At 47.4% G+C, this 21,153-nt stretch overlaps 1 protein-coding gene across 6 annotated transcripts in view; it reads right to left on the bottom strand.

Moving 5' to 3' along the window:
• The window catches only part of TNFAIP2 (TNF alpha induced protein 2), a 46,308-nt gene extending 30,873 nt beyond the window's left edge, over positions 1–15,435 (bottom strand). The window contains exons 1-2 of one of the 6 annotated variants that reach the window (XM_037901004.2): positions 1,115–1,446; positions 103–237 (exon numbers count right to left, since the gene is read on the bottom strand). The gene's annotated coding sequence lies outside the window, so the exon portion shown is untranslated. Of the gene's footprint in view, positions 1–102; positions 238–1,114; positions 1,960–15,259 lie in introns of those variants that run through there. The other 5 variants (XM_037901005.2, XM_043548890.1, XM_027825325.3 and 2 more) reach the window with 5 other exon arrangements.
• Positions 15,436–21,153: the final 5,718 nt, after the last annotated feature.

Genomic DNA, 21,153 nt, shown 5'->3' with positions numbered 1-21,153 from the left:
ATGCTTTAATCAAAGGATCATTAAACAGCATCAAGGAGACGCCCTCTCTACAAACATTAAGAAGATAGTTAACTCTGGAGTTGAAAACATCATCCACTTAACTGCTCCGATAGCCATTGCAGGGGATGAAGGGATCACTTCCTAGGTATATGGTGGGATTCCACAAGATAGGAGATGTTCTGGGGTGAGATGGGCTCTCCAAGTAGAGCAATTCCAGGATGGGAGTTACCTTTGCACCTTCAAAAGGGGGTTAAAACATCAGGGGGTAGGTTCAAGGTGTTGGCGTATGTCCAGAAGTATACAGCAATACCGTAACTGGCCCTTGTGGATAAAAACTGGCAGAATCCAGGCACTGGATGTCTTTCCAGTGTTATTGGGCTGCGATGCGGCAGGGCAGGACCAGTCTGGATTTTTGCAGTGAAGTAGAAGGAACTGTTTTCTCCCTAGCATGATTTGAGAGTTGGGACCAAAACTGCTAAAATCCAGCTGGAGCCCCATGTTGGATCCCTGGGGATTAGGGTGCAGGAGGGGTGCAGGGTGCAGGCTCTGGGCGGGAGTTTGGGTGCAGGCTCTGTGCTGGGGTAGGGGTGCAGGAGGGGGTGAGGGGTGCAGACTCTGGGAGAGAGTTTGGGGGCAGGAGGAGGTGCAGGGGTGAGGGCTGTGGGGCTGGGGATGAGGGGTTTGGGAGGGGCTCAGGGCTGCGACAGAGGATTAGGGTGTGGGGGGATGAGGGCTCTGGCTGGGGATGAGGGGTTTGGGGCGTTGGAGAGGCTCAGGGCTAGGGCAGAAGGGCAGCTGAAGGGCAGCCTGCCCTGCCATTAGTGAAGGGCGGCACTAGGACCCTACGGTAGCAGTTGATGCGGGGAGCCGGCAGAGCAGAGTCAGCGTGAGCTGCAGGCGCCGGGGCCAGGGGAGGTGAGCGGGGGCAGCAAGTGGGGGGCCAGGGGACATCCGGGGGAGCGGCGGCAGGCGGAGAGACCCAGCCCCAAACATTGGTGGAGCCGGGCCCCGGGCCCTGAATATTGCTGGAGCCCGGGCACCCCGGAGAAGACCCCGACCCCACTAGTGGGGGCTAGATCAGCTGGAAGGCACAAGGCGCGCTGGGGTGACTTACTCTGTCCTGCAGTCCCAGTCTGGCTCGCCGGGCTCTGGCGCTCGCTCCTGCCGCGGGTGACTCTGCTCCACCGCTGCTGAAGGAGCTCGGTGCTGCGGCTATATAGCGAGCAGCGCATGGGGGGCGGGGGCGGACCGGGCCACTGGCTGGGGAACTCCGCCCGCGGTTGGGCCAGAGAAGAAGGGTGCGGGAAGGGGGAGCCCGGAATTTCCGCGCGCTGGGGAGCGGGGGGGCTCGCGGGGCAGGGGCCAGGAGGTGGGGCTCCGGCACAGCAGCTGCCCCCATGACAGGAGCAGGGCTGGGCTCCGGCGGCTGCCCGAAACTCTCATCCTCACTTGGGGGCACCCGAGCGTACCACACGGGGGGGGGGGACCTGGCAAAACTGATTGGTCAATAATCCCCGTGAGGTCATAGCCGCGGATTGTCCAAAGCGGAATTCTGATTGATCCGCTGGGCAGTGGATTGTGATATCATAGCCGCAAGGCTGTCATCGCTCGGTGTAAATCCCCACTCAAGACACAGCCAAAGCGCCTTCCTCCCTGCCGTGCTAGGGTCCTGTATCGGCGATATCCCTGTGGAACGATGTCCGTCTCCTTCCAGCATCGGCCTCCCTTTCTCCATGGCTCCCTCCCCAAAGAGTTACATAGTAACTTAAAACAAAAACAAACGAACCCCCTCTCCCGCAAGAGGAAATACATGGTCCACAGGTTTCATGCCCTTCTGTGCTTTCTCTTGGGACATGCTGATTCCGCTCAACCACCAGCGTTCACAGTTGCTGGGTAAGTGGTTTCCCGGTGCCCCCACCTGCCTGCCATTGGTTGGTCTCTGTGTATATAATGTCTTCTGCAGTTTCCACAGTATGCATCCGATGAAGTGAGCTGTAGCTCACAGAAAGCTTATGCTCAAATAAATTGGTTAGTCTCTAAGGTGCCACAAGTCCTCCTTTTCTTATTGCTACCAAGGTAGCCAGTGGACAATTTTCAAAACATTCAATGGCATTTTTTTGTTCATCCTGTTCCATGTAAAATATCACATTAAAGGTTTCAGAAATAAGAAATCTTCCTTGGGATGAAAATCCCAGTGCTGCACTAGTCTAAAAATAACCCTGTCCGCAGAGAACAGGGGGCAGCCGCCCCGCGGGGCCCCTCTGCCGCTCCCCAGGGGGTGGCTGGCCCCGCACGCCCCCTGCACCTTTGGGCGGCGATGGGGCCCCATCACACGCCGTTCCCCAGCGAGCGGGAGTCCAGACTGGAAAGATAGTTTGGTTAGTTTCTCCCCTCCTCAGTCCAGGGCCCCATGCTGGGAAAACAGGCCCCCAACTTTCTCACAGTGTTGTGCGGGTCTTCAGGGCCCCGGAGCAGAGAAGGGCCCAGCGAGCGCCAAAGGCACTCAGCTGATAGAGAAGATAATTCCAGGAGAACTTCATATCGAGCTGGTAACCCCTTACATGTAACAATACCATCTATGGAGGAAACTTACGATTTGGGGTCATCCCCACCCCATCCCCAGTGTAAATGACTCTCCACTCTCCACCTCAGCCTCAGGATTCTACATTGTTGGGATAAATAAACTTAAATAGGTGGCACCAAATTTGTACAGAAGAAGATAAGAAAGAGTCAGACCAATGGTCCATCTAGCCCACTATCCTGTCACCCAAAAGTGACCAATGCCAGATGCTCCAGAGGGAACCAAACAGGGCAGTTATCGAGAGATCCATCCCCTATTGTCTAGTCCCAGTTTCTGGCAATCAGAGGCTAGGGACACCCAGAGCACGGAGTTGCATCCCTGACCACCTTGGCTAATAGTCATTCATGGATCTATCCTCCAAATGTAGGTAGACGCGATCCTTGTGTGGAATGTAGGTAACTTTAGGACTAAAGGAGGTACAGCTGAGAGGTGGCTGAAGGTATATTAAGCCCCATAGGAGCAACAAGGGGGGAAAGGCAGATGGGTGCTCAAGGGGATTAATAACATCCATTTGTTGCTTTTCCGCTTTCCTAAGCACCAACCCAATTGGGGACTTCTTGAAGTGGGGAAGACCTGGAGTCCCCATGCTCTGTCCTTTGGCCTGACTTGATACTCTGGCCCTGCCAGATGGGGTCTCCTGCTGTTTCACACCTCTGTCTGTCCTGTTCTACATGCAAGCAGTAGGAAATGCATGGAGGAGGAATGGGCTATGACAGTTATTGTTGCCAGTTTTGTGCCCCCTCCCTTCATCCCACTTTGCTTAGAGGGAGCCGTGAGGGGCTGGGAGCAGACAACAATGCTTTTGGTCTGAGTACCATGGCAGGCCACCAGAAAGGACTAATGTGCTTGGGGGGGATATAGCTCAGTGGTTTGAGCATTGGCCTGCGAAACCCAGGGTTGTGATTTCAATCCTTGAGGGGGCCATTTAGGGATCTGGGGCAAAAATTGGGGATTGGTCCTGCTTTGAGCAGGGGGTTGGACTAGATGACCTCCTGAGGTCCCTTCCAACCCTGATATTCTATGATTCTATGATAAGAATGGCCACACTGGGTCAGACCAAAGGTCCATCCAGCCCAGTATCATGTCTACCAACAGTGGCCAATGCCAGGTGCCCCAGAGGGAGTGAACCTAACAGGTAATGATCATCTGACAAAGTGGGTATTCACCCATGAAAGCTTATGCTCCAATACATCTGTTAGTCTATAAAGTGCAACAGGATTCTTTGCCACTTTTACAGATCCAGACTAACACAGCTACCCCTCTGATACTTGAGGTAATGATCAAGTGATCTCTCTCCTGCCATCCATCTCCACCCTCTGACAAACAGAGGCTAGGATCACCATTCCTTATCCATCCTGGCTAATAGCCATTAATGGACTTAACCTCCATGAATTTATCCAGTTCTCTTTTAAAACCTGTTATAGTCCTAGCCTTCCCAACCTCCTCAGGCAAGGAGTTCCACAGATTGATTGTGCACTGTGTGAAGAAGAACTTCCTTTTATTTGTTTTAAACCTGCTACCCATTAATTTCATTTGGTGGCGCCTAGTTCTTATATCATGGAAACAAGTAAATAACTTTTCCTTATTCACTTTCTCCACACCACTCATGATTTTGTATACCTCTATCATATCCCCCCTTAGTCTCCTCTTTTCCAATCTGAAAAGTCCTAGCCTCTTTAATCTCTTGGGACCCGTTCCAAACCCCTAATCATTTTAAAGTTGCCTTTTCTGAACCTTTTCTAATACCAGTATATCTTTTTTGAGCTGAGGGGACCACATCTGTATGCAGTATTCAAGATGTGGGCGTACCATGGATTTATATAAAGGCAATAAGATATTCTCCATCTTATTCTCTATCCCTTGTATGTATAGTTGGGGATATTTTTTCCAATGTGCATTACTTTACATTTATCCACGTTAAATTTCATTTGCCATTTTGCTGCCCAATCACTTAGTTTTGTGAGATCTTTTTGAAGTTCTTCACAGTCTGCTTTGGTCTTAACTATCTTGAGCAGTTTAGTATCATCTGCAAACTTTGCCACCTCAATGTTTACCCCTTTCTCCAGATCATTTATGAATAAGTTGAATAGGATTGGTCCTAGGACTGACCCTTGGGAACACCACTAGTTACCCCTCTCCATTCTGAAAATTTACCATTTGTTCCCTGTTTTTTAACCAGTTCTCAATCTATGAAAGTAACTTCCCTCTTATCCCATGACAACTTAATTTACACAAGAGCCTTTTGTGAGGGACCTTGTCAAAGGCTTTCTGAAAATCTAAGTATACTATATTCACTGGATCCCCCTTGTCCACCTGTTTGTTGACCCCTTCAAAGAACTCTAAAAGATTAGTAAGACATGATTTCCCTTTACAGAAGCCATGTCGACTTTTGCCCAACAATTTATGTTCTTCTATGTGTCTGACAATTTTATTCTTTACTATTGTTTCAACTAATTTGCCCGGTACTGACGTTAGACTTTCCGGTCTGTAATTGCCGGGATCACCTCTAGAGCCCTTTTTAAATATTGGCGTTACATTAGCTATCCTCCAGTCATTAGGTACAGAAACTGATTTAAAGAACAGATTACAAACCATAGTTAATAGTTCCGCAATTTCACATTTGAGTTCTTTCAGAACTCTTGGGTGACTTGTTACTGTTAAGTTTCTCAATTAATTCCAAAACCTCCTCTAGTGACACTTCAATCTGTGACAATTCCTCAGATTTGTCACCTACAAAAGCCGGCTCAGGTTTGGGAATTTCCCTAACACCCTCAGCCATGAAGACTGAAGCAAAGAATTCATTTAGTTTCTCTGCAATGACTTTATCGTCTTTAAGTGCTCCTTTTGTATCTCGATCGTTCAGGGGCCCCACTGGTTGTTTAGCAGGCTTCCTGCTTCTGATGTACTTAAAAAACATTTTGTTATTACCTTTGGAGTTTTTGGCTAGCTGTTCTTCAAACTCCTTTTTGGCTTTTCTTATTACATTTTTACACTTAATTTGGCAGTGTTTATGCTCCTTTCTATTTACCTCACTAGGATTTGACTTCTACTTTTTAGAAGATGCTTTTTTATCTCTCACTGCTTCTTTTACATGGTTGTTAAGCCACAGTGGCTCTTTTTTAGTTCTTTTACTGTGTTTTTTAATTTGGGGTAAAGATTTAAGTTGGGCCTCTATTATGGTGTCTTTGAAAAATGTCCATGCAGCTTGCAGGGATTTCACTCTAGTCACTGTACCTTTTAATTTCTGTTTAACTGACCTCCTCATTTTTGCATAGTTCCCCTTTCTGAAATTAAATGCCACGGTGTTGGACCGTTGAGATGTTCTTCCCACCACAGGAATGTTAAATGTTGATATATTATGGTCACTATTTCCAAGCAGTCCTGTTATAGTTACCTCTTGGACCAGATCCTGTGCTCCACTCAGGACTAGATTAAGAATTGCTTCTCCCCTTGTGGGTTCCTGTACCAGCTGCTCCAAGAAGCAGTCAGTTAAAGTATCAAGAAATTTTGTCTCTGCATTTCTTCCTGAGGTGACATGTACCCTGTCAATATGGGGATAATTGAAATCCCCCACTATTATTGAGTTCTTTATTTTGATAGCCTTTATTTTGATAGCTAATCTCCCTTAGCATTTCATCGTCACTATCACTGTCCTGGTCAGTTGGTCGATAATAGATCCCTCCTGTTATATTCTTGTTAGAGCATGGAATTACTATCCATAGAGATTCTTTGAAACATGTGGATTCATTTAAGATTCAGTTCAAGTCAGATTTTAGCACATTTATTATTCATATAGCACCTGGAGCTTTGCCGAATGTGTAACTTTGCAGATGACTGTTTCCCAGCCCCCAAAAGCTTAGTCTAACTCTGATACACAGGGTTTGTGGAAGAAGTGAAGAAAAGCCTGGGTGTTTTCCCCTTCTTCTACCAATCTGTGTCCTGTTCACTGTTCTCTGCCCAGCTGCTGCACTCATTTGAGTGTCATTAGGCAGCTGCACCTGTATGCAATTTTGGGTATGTCTACACTGCAGTAAAAGACTCACGGCACAGCTGTGGCTGGTTCAGGTCAGCTGACTTGGGCTCAAGAGCTTGGGCTGTGGGCCATACAAGATATTCCAACCTAGGCTGGAGCCTGGACTCTCCGGCCTCACAAGGTCTCAGAGTCTGGGCTCTGAGACTGAACATCTCCATTGCAATTTATAGCTTTGCAGGCTGAGTCCCACAAGCCCATGTCAGCTGACCAGGGCCAGCCATGGGTGTTGCAGTGTAGACATTAAAGGTCCAGTTCTGCGAGTTAAATTGCAGAGAGGCCGCTACTTACAATTGATGAACTTGGATGTGGAGTGAGCACTCAAATATGCCATTTCTGCCAGTTTGCCACCTGCAACTTTCCAGTGCCAAGTGCCTACCTCCTGGATAATGCTTTCCATGCAGTATACAGGGGCATACACACAAGTTTAGAGGTGGATCTCCACGTGGGACTAATGCAGATAATGGGTTGAAAGCACTGGCTCAGGAATGTGAAGTAGCCTCTCGAGTCATTCCAGACCCAAACTTGCACTGAACCTTTTGTAAAGCTTTGTTGTATTCAGAGACAGTTCTCATCTCCTCCACCAGCATCACAGGACCAGGAGACAGGGCAGCAACTGCCGCAGTTTTTCTGTTCCTGGCCAAAAGCAAAGGTTCTAGATGCTAAAATGATAGATGCTGCAGAAGAACTGAAGAGAGGGAGGGCCTGATCCTCAGTTGGTGCAAATAGGCATAGGCGTACATTCAGTGGTACCCTTCACTGTTTCATGAGCAAATGAATGAAAGGATCTAAATTATCTTAGCTTATGGGATCTGTTTGTTAGTCTGTAAAATCAATGTAGTTCAATTGATTTCAGTGGAGTGGCACCTATTTACACCAGCTGTGGATTTGTCTGAGAGAGAGATTCTGGAAATCTGAAAGAGAGCTTCTTCCGATGAGATTTCCTGCCTCATTTTGCAAGCTCAAGTGGGTTCAGAGGATAAACCATCTTATAAGCTTTGGATAAGCTTTTGGATCCTTACCCAAATCTGAACGGCAAACTTTGAGGTTCACTGATCACTTCTACACACACAGAGCCAGTCCTGATATCTACATTCTAATGGCCAAGATCCTACAAATGTGATATGTCTTGTAGTGAATGCAAGCATGATTGACTGATTTTTGCATTTTCTGCAAGAGAATGAATCACTTCCCCTTCAAAAATATGGGAGATGCAAGATAACCAACCATCTGTATCTGTATAACCAAACATATTTTTTTATACCCATTATGGTGTAGGCAAGAAACTGGTACCATTGCTGTGTGACTATGATCAGGTTTGTTATGAAGTTCCTCTTATGACATTCCAGAGTCAATAAGCTAATTATAAAAGAATAAATGCTCTCTTATTTCAATACACTTATTCATTGGGATGTGTCTAAGATTTCTGGTTAAGCATGTTTAATTAGCTGGATTACCAGTGATAGATCATTTTATTTCCCCACTGGGGTTTTCCAAGAGCTGAGCTAATTTAAGTCCTGTATGAATCCAGCTGCCCATGAACAAATTCTAGGATGCCAATACATGTACAGTCAGGTTGTTTTTTGATTGCAGACTAGAGTCACATGCTAACACATAGCTAGCCGTGGTCCCTGTTTCACAGATCTTAGAATCTGATTTGGAAACACACTCGCTTTCTGAGTCTTAAATAACTGGAGGGGTTTAACTGCATAAAAACAACATAAGTGCAGCCCTGTAGTTGAATCTATGGAATAGTTCCAAAAGCAGGTCGAACTGGAAAAACTACTGTACACTAAACCAGCTTTTCCATAGAGGGTATAGGGAGCTGAGTTAATGCACTAGCCTTTTTCCTCTGGATACATGGATTGATCTTATCATATGTCACAAACAGAAAAAAGTCTGGAATCAATTTAGTCCACAGGGGAATTTGCCCACATGACCAAACCCATCGAACAGTTGCTCTATTCTGTTCAGAAGAGGGTAACTCGGTCACTTGGTGGGTTCACAGAAACTCAGCAAGACACCCATTTCCTTACAAGATTTTGAATGTCCACTCACATCCACCATAATCTCTCCACTGCCGAGAGGATAGCCATACAGTTCCTGAAATCTAACTACCAGATAGAGATCAAAGCAGCAGACGAAGGGGGCACCATTGTAGTCCTCCACTGTGACGACTCCATTACCAAGGCTAACCGCCAACCCTCTGACGCCACCAACTATAAAGAACTCAAAGAAGACCCTTCACCACAATTTACCCAGGAACTTAAGGATATCATCAATTCCTTCCCCTAACAACTCCAAGATAAATTCTACAAACTTCCCGGACCCACCCCAGGGACCTTCCACATGCTTCCCAAGATACACAAACAAGGGAACCCAGGCAGACCCATCATAGCTGGCCACCAGGGCCGGCTCCAGGCACCAGCGTTCCAAGCAGGTGCTCGGGGCGGCAGTCTGCAAGGGGAGCGGCGGTCCGTGTGCCGTTAGGGCGTTTCCGCGGCGGCGTCAATTCTGCAGCAGCCTCTCTCTTCAGCCGCCCTCGGCTGCAGCTTCTATCCTGAGCCTCTTGCAGCGGCGGCAATCCTCGGCAGCAGCTTCTATCTCTTCAGCCGCTCGCGGCAATTCGGCGGCAGCTTCTATTTCTTCAGCCACTCGCAGTGGCGGCAATTGGGCCCACTGCTTGGGGTGGCAAAAAGGGTAGAGCCGGCCCTGCTGGCCATGGCACTGAAGGAACATCGGGACTGATAGAAACCACTCTCAAACCACTCACCACACAAAGGGCCAGCTTCCTTTAGGACACAACTGACTTCCTCCACAAACCCCGCAACATTATCAACAACCTCCCTCAGAACACCATTCTTGTCACCATGGATGTCACCTCCCTATCCACCAACATCCATCACAATGACAGCATCACTGCCTGCCTCAAATACTTACAAGACAATGGACAACCCTCTGCTATTCACCCCAAACACATCACCAAACTCATCCGTTTCATCCTCCCATAACACTTTTACGTTCAACAACAAACTCTTTGTCCAAACCAATGGGAACAGCCCTGGGTACTAGGATGGCTCCCCAATATGCCATCCTCTTCATGGGCCATTGTGAAGGGCTCCTCTGGGTCTCTTCCATGGGCTCCTTTGGGCCTGCTCCATGCTAATGAGATGCACTTGCAAGATTTGTTCAGCCTGGAGAGGGAGGAGCTTAAAAGAGGGAAAGAGTGGTGAACAGGAAGAAGGCTGCTCCACCCAGAGACTGCTGGTAACAGAGGTCGTCCAGCTGAGGAGGAGACAGCTGCTAGATACACCACTCCTGAAGCCGTCCTTACTGACAACAAAGCAATATGTCCCAGGAAGAGGGGTAGAAGGTAAACCCAGCTAAGGGCAATGGACTCTGAGAGACTGAGCCCTTAGAGTTGAATCTCTAGGGGCTGCCTGGGAGACTGGTCTTTGTGCCGGCCAGATCCTCCCCTCTTGCAAGGGGAAGAGATGAGGAGGAGCTACCCTCTGCCCATGGATGGCTTCCCTGACAAAGCTCCCTCAAGCACTGCCAACCTGGGGAGAAGAGAGGGTAAACAACAGACAGTGGGACTGGATGTGCGGGGTCCAGGGAGCCCCCCCACAGCTGCCTTGAAGAAGAGTTTCTGGACAAATGCATCACAAAACCAATGATATACCTGAGATACATCCATGATATTTTTATTCTCTGGACAGATGGCTTAAACTCCTTCATAGATTCCTACCACAACTTCAACAACCATCACCCATCCATTAAACTCTCTCTGGAACACTCCTCCACCAGCATCAACTTCCTGGACACCATAAAATCAGATTTAACAATGGAATCCTACAGCCAACCATATGCAACAGGAGAGGTCAATTGTTGTATCCCCTTCCAAACACCTCCATTTCCCCCACCTCCCAAAAAAATCTGTTAATGGGAATGCCTGAGCTGGATACATTGACGTGGGACGCTTGGCCAATATGTAGTGTGCCCTGCATTGTTCACAGATGCTGAACTGGTCATTGCTTCAGAGATCCTAAGAGAAATGGAGCATATTGGCTAGGGTGGAGTGGGAGCAGACAAGGGCAACAGAATATGGAGGGCCCTGGTGAATTTATTGAGGTAGGTGTGCCAAGAGACCCTGTGGTCATATATTTGTGTCTTTGGGCCAGAAGTATAGGTGTGTATGGGGTATTGTCCTGATAATGCCATGCTATCTGATGGTTTTTCAGTTTCAGTAAGTCTGATTGATGGAACCCAGACTGTGAGGAGAAACAGCCAATCAGCCAGTAGCACCTGCGTGAAAAGGGAGTACTTTGTTCAGGAGGGAGTGGTAGTGCCTGCAGGATGAGACTGGGAAGTTCGAGCCAAAAGGAAGTGGCAGTGTCAAGAGTCTGAAAGAAAGCAGCTGGTAGCTCAAAGGGATCTTTGTGAGATGGGTGAATGAGGGAATGTGATCTCTCGCTTTAAGAGGAGTAGGCGATGGAACCAGTTCTTGAAACTGCTTTGCATTTTATCCAAAATGAGTCAGCGCACAGAGCTATCAATATTCCTTCGGCAACGCAGTACCTAAATATTGACCTGCAGTCAGGGTTTCTTTCCCTCTAACCCAGTAGTGCTCATCATACTTTTTCAGTCAGCCCACACTCCGCACCCTCAGTAATGGAATGTGTCTGTGCCCCGCCTCCCATCACTGCACAAGCAACTTATGTCAACCTAATTATGTCAGCGTCTACACTACAGCCTTGCTACCGGCAAGAGTAAGTGCCCTACTTCACTGACATTATAACTCCACCTCCACAAGAGGCATAGGGCTTATGTCGGTGTAGTTAGGGCAACACAGTGTCCCGATAGATACTGCGCTACTTACATCTATTGGCTGTCATTCTTGTAATTCTGCTGGAGAAATTGACAAGAAAGCCGGCTCCCGGCTCCCCAGCTGGGCTGCTGCCCAGTCTCCACTCCAAGCCAAGCTGCAACCCAGGCTCCCGACTCAGGCTGCTGCCGAGACTCCCCACTCCCCGAGAGGAGCCCTGATGCCCCCCTGGAGTCCTGGCTCCCCACTCCCAGCCGGGCTGCCACCCAGGCCCTTGGCTCCCCACTACCCGCTGGGAGCATGGCAGCTGACTGGACTCTGGGTGAGGATTTTCCCATGAAGAGCCCAGCTGCCCCCTTGAGCTCTCTGCTCCCTGGTCCCCACCAGGAATGGGACAGCCGCACCAGGCTTCTCAGCTTCCTGCTCCCCTCCATGAACAGGGCAGCTGACCAGACACTCTGCATGGATCTCCCCACCGGGAGCCCGGCTACCTCCCCAGGCTCTCGGATCCCTGCTCCCCACTAGGAGCATGGCTGAGTCCATCAGGTAGCTCTGCGCCCAGATTCCAGTTGGCTGCCATGCTCCCGGCGGGAAGCAAGGAGCTGAGAGCTGGGGCAGGCAGAACCAGGCTTCCAGCAGGGAAATCTGCGCCTGGTGTCCATTTGGCTGCCCCGTTCCCAGAGGGGAGCCGAGAAGCCCAGTGTGGATGCCCTGTTCCCAGTGGGGAGCTGAGGGTGGGGGGTAGCTCAGCTCCCGGTGGGGATCTGTGCATGGAGCTGAGAGCCCTGGCTCTCAGTCCCCCACTGCCCCTTTTAAGTCAATGGAAGCACCCCTGGTGAGGACGCACACCACCAACAGAAGGGAGGACAGCGTGGACATGAACCACCGCAGTAATTGCTGCGGTGCCTGTAAGTCGACCTAACATAGATCAACTTAAGTTTATAGTGTAGATGTGCTGTAAAGAGTGCCTTGTGAGCACCAGCTGCCAAACTTTAGGTTTGGGTTAGAGGACTAACCTGAGCCAGGATGGTGGCTTGATGGTTCCAAGATCTTGAGCAGTTCCTTTGAGATCTTGGCTTCAAATGATATAAATCTCTCACAATCAGCTGTTCAAGATATTTGTGCCATCTTGAGCCACATTCCTACTGAAGTGTCAATGAAGGGCCCATCTGGTTTTGACCCAACCCAAAATCACAACCAATAGGTGGGTTTGGGACCAGGAATTCAAATCTGACAGCAGCACTCTGAAATGTAGGTTGGAGGAGGGGTTCATTTTTGTGGCTGGTCTGACATCCTCACCCGGACTTGTTGGAGGAAAGTCCATATTTGAGGTTTTGGTTTGGACCCAGCTGTCACTGGTATGTTTTAAATGTACAGGAGCTAGTAATGTTGGCAGTATGGTCTAGAGGCTAGGACACTGCCCAGCAGTCAGGGGACTTGTGTGCCAGTCCTGGGTCTGCCACTGAACTGCTTTTTGACCTTAGGCAAAGGCACTTTCTGCCTCAGTTTCCCGTCTATAGAATGGGGATTGTGATACTTTACTTTTGTCAAGTGCTGTGTGCGGTCTCAGAAACATTATTGTTAGATATATTTAATGGTGAATGTTAGGATATAGATATTTAGGCCTGTCTGTAAAGGCCTATAATCTAATTTAGGTGTATTCTTATCACTTAGCTAGTTATAGAGGTATAAAAGAAAGACGCAAAATCACTGTCTGCTAGTGTAAGGGCCTTCTCTTACTGTGACAGCCTGAGGCCCTCTTCTTAGGCCAAGGCCTTTGGCTAAGCAGCAGAGGCAGCCATAAGCTGGGAAGTGAACGGTCACATCCTCACATTCCAAACAAGTCACACTGAAATAAGGTGCTATTGGGCTGGTAGGAGTACAATCCTGTCCTGATAATGCCTATCGCCTCCAGAGAAAGGGAAGAGCCTAGAGGACATAAAAGGAAGTTTAGTTTGATAGTTTTCTGTTCGGTAAGAACTCACTTATCAATAGACACAGCTGGGAAACCCTTATGTCTTTCCAATTTATTTGAGCATAAGCTTTCGTGAGCTACAGCTACAGCTCACGAAAGCTTATGCTCAAATAAATTGATTAGTCTCTAAGGTGCCACAAGTCCTCCTTTTCTTTTTGCGAATACAGACTAACACGGCTGTTACTCTGAAACCTTATGTCTTTATAGATGTAGTTGTGAAATCCTCACTTCTGTATTGTTTTGTCATTATAGTTCCCACTTTGCTATTGTTTATTTGCATGGTCTCTGTCTGGTTCTGTGATTGTTTCTGTCTGCTGTATAATTAATTTTGCTGGGTGTAAACTAATTAAGGTGGTGGGATATAATTGGTTGGCTAATCATGTTACAATATGTTAGGATTGGTTAGTTAAATTTCAGGAAAATGATGGGTTAACGTATAGCAAGTTTTACTATATAGTCTAACCAATTTATTTGAGCATAAGCTTTCGTGAGGTACAGCTCACTTCTTCGGATGCAACACAATGAAGTGTTGCATCTGTAGCTCATGAAAGCTTATGCTTAAATAAATTGGTTAGTCTCTAAGGTGCCACAAGTACTCCTTTTCTTTTTGCGAATACAGACTAACACGGCTGCTACTCTGAAACCTGTCACTATATAGTCTGCCATCAATCAGGAAGTAAGGGGAGGAAATGGGAACAGGGAATGGGGGTGGGGAAATTGGAATCATGTTTTGCTAAGGGGGGTGGAATGGGAACAGGGACACAGGTAAGGCTCTGTGGTGTCAGAGCTGGAAAGGGGGACACTAAGGAAGGAAACTGGAATCATGCTTGCTGGAAGTTCACCCCAATAAACATCGAATTGTTTGCACCTTTGGACTTCTGGTATTGTTGCTCTCTGTTCATGCGAGAAGGACCAGGGAAGTAAGTGGGTGAAGGAATAAGCCCTCTAACAGGGAATATTAAGGAATAATGTCTGAGAACACTCTGATTCTATGGTGACCCTTTGGGCAAAAAGTCCAACAATAGAGGTATTCTTGTTTATTTCTACACTTCTTATGGCTATCATTGTGGCAGAGTCAATGGAGACAATGATGTGAATGGTGTTAGTCAGCACAGGAAATATTCTCACTTCCCATCTAAACAAGGTCTTTGGCTTAGACATCTTTTGCCAGGAACTGCTTTGGGCTTGAGAAATCTGCGCCTGGAGATTTGCCAAGAGAAAGGTTAGTTTTCTCCTCTTTGCTGGTGCTGACAGGCTTTCAGGGAGCGGAAATGGGGTTAATCAAGCTGTGGCACACCTGAATTAAAATGTAAATGTGTTCTAGCACTTTCTATTCTCAGTGCTGCCTTTTCAATAGGGAGGGAGCATTGATTAGTGATTAGAGCAGAAGACAGTCAGGAGAGTTGAATTCTATCCTTGGCCGTTCCACTGGCTGTGTGATCTTGAGCAATTTACTTAACATCTGTGCTTCATTTTCCCTATCTGTACTGGGGTGTTGGCAGCCATAATTACCTATATCACAGGAAGGCTGTGAGGCATAATTATGCATTAAGTACTTTGAGATTCTGGAATAGAAAGCTATATGAAAACACCGTACTATATTTGTCTTATGACGCTATCGTCTGCCTTTCATGCTCCTTGTTCATATAAATTTGCCATTGTTAACAACTTCTGAAGGCACACACCTGTTGTGGTATTAACATAAACATGCAGCAGTTAATCCTGTACAACACCAAATGAGGTGGGGATGTGCAAGCTGAATATTTTCCTCAAATACTTAAGCTACTGGTGCTATCCAGAGAATCCCAGGTTTCCAAATATTGCTCAGCAAAACTGCTTGTTACTCACCATTTCTCAGTATTTCAGACGTATCTTTCCTCTTTCGACTCCAGGTACCTGCTGGTTAGTGCCCTAATGCGAGTGCAGGTAGGCGAGTGCTTCGACTCAAGTGCTCACCTTCTGAAACAGTTTCCGAGAATGGACATTTAAAATGGCTTCTGGCAGCTTGCAAGTCAAGTAGTTTTCAACAGCTTTCTGACAAAACAAGTTTACCCTGCCTCACACTGGCTACCAGCAGGCAGAACAGCTGTTACCTGAAACCCTTTGACATCCATTCATGAAAACAGTTTTGGAACTGTCAGTTTCTCAGTGGAAATGGGTCCATTTATATAGCTAATCTCCTCTATGTAGGTAGAAATGTTTATATCCTTAAAAATCAGTATATCTGGGGATTTCTTTCAGATTCCTTTCGTTCATATTTGTCTTTGACCTCCCTGAAACAGTCTCTCAAACGCAGGTCATTATGTAAGTATCATAGTGTAGCTTCTATATTGTAGATAAGGAGCCTAATTTTAGATCAGAAGGAATGAAGTGCTGATTCAAAAAGTCATCCGACCTTACCAAACCCTGTCTGGGCTACAGTTTACAATAGGGGAGGCCTGTCTGATGGTAGCAGGTTCCTGGCATATATGGGAGTATGTCCTGTTAACTGTGATCCCAAAATCTTTTGCAAAGGGGCAGGGGGGAAGGGAGGGTTTCTAAAAGTAGCGAGAGATGCTGGGCAGAGATTGGAGTGTTCTTAGCAATGGGAGGAAGGCTCCAGGGAGCCTCACAAGGACTACACACAATGTCAAACATTATAAACTATCCATCCTGGGCTCTGAGTCAACACAGCACTTAAGCATGTGCTTAATTCTAACCATGCCATAATCCCAATGGGACCTTAATCCGTAAAGGGAAGGAGTATTGCTGCCCATATGGTACATTCACTTTCTTTTAAAGCAAACAAGCAGAGACTGTCTCTGTCCCAGTTAGGAAACCTCCCTTGTACAGCTGTCCTGTGGCAGTAACTCAGACCACCTTAAGATTTACCATATTTTTACCTCTTTGCACCCAGGAAATTCAGCTGAATGGGGTTCACGTGCATCTTTCAGAACTGGAGGCACTGCTCCTCCTGTCTCAGAGAAGATGGTAGCAGATCTTCAGCAGAAGATCATTTGTTGGGAAATAAAGTCCCCGCTTCCCACTTCAGGTACATGGCAAATCTCCTCAGAACCTTTGCATCATGAACTTTTCCTGTGCTTTCCATTTCTGTGTTTAGGAACCTGCCTCTGTGGTCAGCCATGCCCTGAAGAATGATGTGATGATATCCATTGTGGTTCACAAACTCACGTGCCCATTCTGACTGGCAAACTATGACCGCAGTGCAGTTTGGGAACCCCATCCTTTGAAAGCCAGGGAATATTTCAGGCACATTTCTTATGTCAACCATCTGTGTGTAAATCACAGGGTTAATTGCCTCACAAACCTTCACTACCATGACCCCAACAGTGGACTTGCCAGCACCAAAGTGGTGTGCTACTGTCATGACCGGGACATGAGTGGTCTGATCTAGTGGTCAGAGCAGGGCTCGGGACTCAGGCCAGGTTAGATAACAGGAGGTCAGAGTTTGCAGCAGGCCAGGGAGAAATCGGAGAGCTGTGTGTCAGGCAGGGTCAGGTTTCCAGAAGATCGGCAGTAAGAGCAGCTATTGCAGGGAAAGCAATCCTAAGCAGGGAGAACAGGACAATTTCCTGTTTTTGTGCTTGATTTAAATAGAAGCTGTGAACCAATCAGGACTGCCAGTGTTCTGCCAATCAACTACCAGGACTGGGGTCCTCTGTCAGAGTTCAGAACTATTCTGACAACTGTTAGCAGGTCATTGGGTGGCAGGTTGGAACTTACTAGCTCTAAAGAGTCCTCTAGAGCAGGGTTCAAGCACCATGGTCCCTGTCAGCTATGAGCCTGTAGCTGTCTGGAGTAGCCAACCCCCAGAGGGAAATAGAAACCTGCTTCTGTACCGCTAATGCATTCCTCAGTTGAGTTTTCTAGCAGCCGAGGCTTGGGGCAAGCTCCTCATGAAGATCCATGAAGGTCTGTTTCCTCATGCAGAAGTTCTGGAGCCCCTACTGATCATCCTAAGTCTGCAGAACAATGTGATCCCACCACACTGTGCTAGTTCACCCGCACCAGCAGTGATAGTAAACCCAAGGGTATCCCATGGCAACAGCAGTATTCATCGTGTCTGTCCAGTCTTCCATGAATTAATGGTCCTCATCCCCCAGGTCCTGCTGCCTTCAATATCTCAGAAAATGCTCCTGAAATACAATCCAGCATCTTGCCACGCTCATACTCCACTACACAAACATTTCACCTGCAAGAAAGAGCAGGATCAGCTCATTCAATGGATCCATGGCTGTGACCCAGTTTTGAACAGACAGAAGTGAGGGGAGACCTGATCTGGAAGAGTCACTGGCCAACGTGAAGGTGGGGGAAGTCTCTCTTCTGCACAGGGGTCCAGAAAGGACAGGAATGTGCTACCAACAACACACCACAGACCAGTTCCTAGGGAGGTTCCATCTGACACAAAGAACTCTGGGATATTCCCCCTGAAACCATAGCCTCAAAACTGCATATTTGGAGCAGCAGTGTGGATGCAGGACACAGGGTTCTATGCATGACCAGCACAGCAAATGTGGACTCTTGGGGTGGGTTTGCCTGGCTTGTGACCGCATGGACACAATCCTCGTCAGGGGCATGCACACCAATTTAGACTTACATATAGAGAGATGTGACTGGAGGGCTAAGTCACTGGACAGACCACCAAAGTCCGCAGGAGGAGGGTCAGACAGAGGGGCTGCAATGCTGGGTCTTGCCATGAGGAGGCACTCTGGGATGATTACTCTACATTATTGTTACTTTAGTAAGCGGCAAAAGACAATCTTTTGGAGCTGGACGCTTACAATACGTTTCAATACAAATAATTGCAAACACTCCACTCATAATGAAAGAGATATTCCAAACAACAAGAAGGCAGTAGCTCAGGGAATAACTACTCATGAGGCTGAATCAGTGTCACTAGTTAAGTGTACTGTGAATTCTTGGTGTGCTCTGTAATATCTTATGTGGTATGTGGAATCCCCAAGAGAAAAACTGAGCCGGGTGTTGTCAACAGCTAATTTGAATAATCCTGGGATTATATGACGGGGTTGCCTGTAATAGCAGGGGACTGGACGTGATGATCCAGGAGGTTACTTTCAGTCCTGTGTCCTGCCTACCTTCTGGAAATGAAGCAACTGTGAGACTTAAGTATGTGGATACAGTGATAACCTACAATGTAATATTTAGACCTACTATGAGTGATCAGAGTAGCTTTTCACTTGAATCCTCCTGCCATGGCTGGTGGTGCTTTCCATGCTGCATTTCACCACTGTTGTGACGTATCTGATTGGTGACAGAATCAGGGACCTTCTCTGAGCTCTTAGCAAGAGTTCTGCTGCAAGATTAATAACTTCTCTTCATTGAATGTGTAAGGGGACGATGCCCCTCACACTACCCCCTGCAATCCAGGAATCTTCTGAAATGGATTGCTGGCTTTAAGAAGTACAGTTGTCTCAATGTGCACTGAGAGAGGGCGGCAGTAATGGCAGGTGGATGTGCAAGCACCAGCACAAAGCTGTGATGTCCATTACATGAATACACTTATAGAGGAAATAAATCCAGTTTGTTTGTGTCAGTTAAATTAGGTTGTTGAGATTTCGAGGTTATAAAAATTGAATGAATTGTATAAGTAGGGGCATTGCCAGCAGATCGAGGGACATGATCATTCCCCTCTATTCGGCATTGGTGAGGCCTCATCTGGAGTACTGTGTCCAGTTTTGGGCCCCACACTATAAGAAGGATGTGGAAAAATTGGAAACAGTCCAGCTGAGGGCAACAAAAATGATTAGGGGGCTGGAACACATGACGTATGAGGAGAGGCTGAGGGACCTGGGATTGTTTAGTCTGCAGAAGAGAAGAATGGGGGGGGGGGGGGATTTGATAGCTGCTTTCAACTACCTGAAAGGGGGTTCCAAAGAGGATGGAGCCAGACTGTTCTCAATCGTACCAGATGACAGAACAAGGAGTAATGGTGTCAAGTTGCAGTGGGGGAGGTTTAGGTTGGATATTAGGAAAAACTTTTCACTAGGAGGATGGTGAAGCACTGGAATGGGTTACCTAGGGAGGTGGTGGAATCTCCTTCATTTGAGGTTTTAAGGTCCGGCTTGACAAAGCCCTGGCTGGGATGATTTAGTTGGGGATTGGCCCTGCTTTGAGCAGGGGGTTGGACTAGATGACCTCCCTAAAACTCTCACTGATCAGTCAGTTTGTTAAAATTTTCTTCCTTTCCTGCCCTGCCCTCTTGTGTAGTGTTGCTACGTTCCATCCCAGAGGCAGTCAAATTGCAGTGATGGGTGAGGTGATTCACATACATGGACCCATGCCAGCACTCATGCAAATTGTTCCAGTAACTCCAAAGGAGTACAGAGAGCATTCTTAAATCATCTCTGCCTGCAATAGGATTACCACAGTATTGGTAGCCTTCCCTATCATAAGCATGGGCAATACAGTGCCAATATTGTAGCATTAACTAGTCATCACAGGCAAAATGCGAACAGTTGTGAAGGTGACCACTGGACTTGCATACATTCGTAACTACTTGTGTAAGGAAGGGCTTGCTGGAATAGGCTTTGTTTGTAAGGCTTGTAGCACTAACGTCTCTCAAAACACTTACTCAATTTCCTTTAGTCCTGCAGCTGGGAAGCGTGTTGGGAAACTCCCAGGCTATGTTTGGCTCCTGCAATTCCCATTCACAAACTTGCATTAAATAAATGAGCCTAGCTGGGGGCTATGAGGCTAGGGGAGGAATTTACAAACTGCAACAATGAATATAAACCTACCTACCAAGCACTGCGATTAACTTCTGAAACAGGAAGGGCAAAAAATAGTAGTTGTCGTTTGTAGCTGCATGGGAATAACTCTATGAAATTGTAACATGCTACAGCTGGTTTTGCTCATAGCCAGCAGCCAGCTGTTTCGTTAGCTGCGGAGTTGTCTCAGTGGTGGTTGCTTAATCAAGCAAAACCTGCTCAAAATTTACCTAGGCAGTACTCCTACAAGCAGAAGGGGCTTCTTAATGGTAATCCAGTAAAAGAAATGTGCAACTCTGGGCTTGTTTAAATAGGAAACGGTTGACAAGAGAGACTGTCAGAGGACATAGTAAATACTGCTCAGGCTGAATGCATGGCCGGGTCCAAGTGCAATGGAAATGCTCCATTTCTGCTCTGAATGGGGAAGCAGGCAACAGACGAACTGCCAGCTCATCTCTGCGTCCTGGGGGACAGAGCTCTGCACCATGGATTCAAAACATCATATGCTGTGTGCTGTTATGATCCAGTCAATAGCAGAGTGGGATCCCTACATCTACCACATCTGACTGGTGCGATCTGTTATCTGCACCATCCAGAGGCGACATGTGGGGGTGACTTTGGTGTATTGCATAACTTCAAATGAGACTGCTCCAGACATGATTAAACTGCCATTATTTACCGGGTCTCAGTGTAGTGGTCAGGCTTCCTCTGTTACAGACCTGGGGCCCAGCTCTGTTGCTCAGGGGGTTAGAAAAGTGGTCTTGGACTGCAGGGATCACAGATTCAAATTGCACAGGGGTCTAGGTAGCAGTCTCTGACTTAGACTCTCCTCGCTGGTTGCTCATCTCTCATCATGTGTCCCCTCGCCCACCCCAGATTTCTGCCTTCCATTTAGCAACAGCTTTATAAGAGGTTTTCAAACTGTAGGTCGCACCTCCCTACGGGGGCATGGAGGAACTTTTGGGTGGGGGGAAACAGCAGTGCCAGGCAGCTCAGGCCAGCCCTGCGTGGCAG

This window comes from Chelonia mydas, chromosome 6 (assembly GCF_015237465.2).
Source record: "Chelonia mydas isolate rCheMyd1 chromosome 6, rCheMyd1.pri.v2, whole genome shotgun sequence".
NCBI classification, from domain to species: domain Eukaryota; kingdom Metazoa; phylum Chordata; order Testudines; family Cheloniidae; genus Chelonia; species Chelonia mydas.
This window is presented reverse-complemented; position numbering and strand designations above follow the sequence as displayed.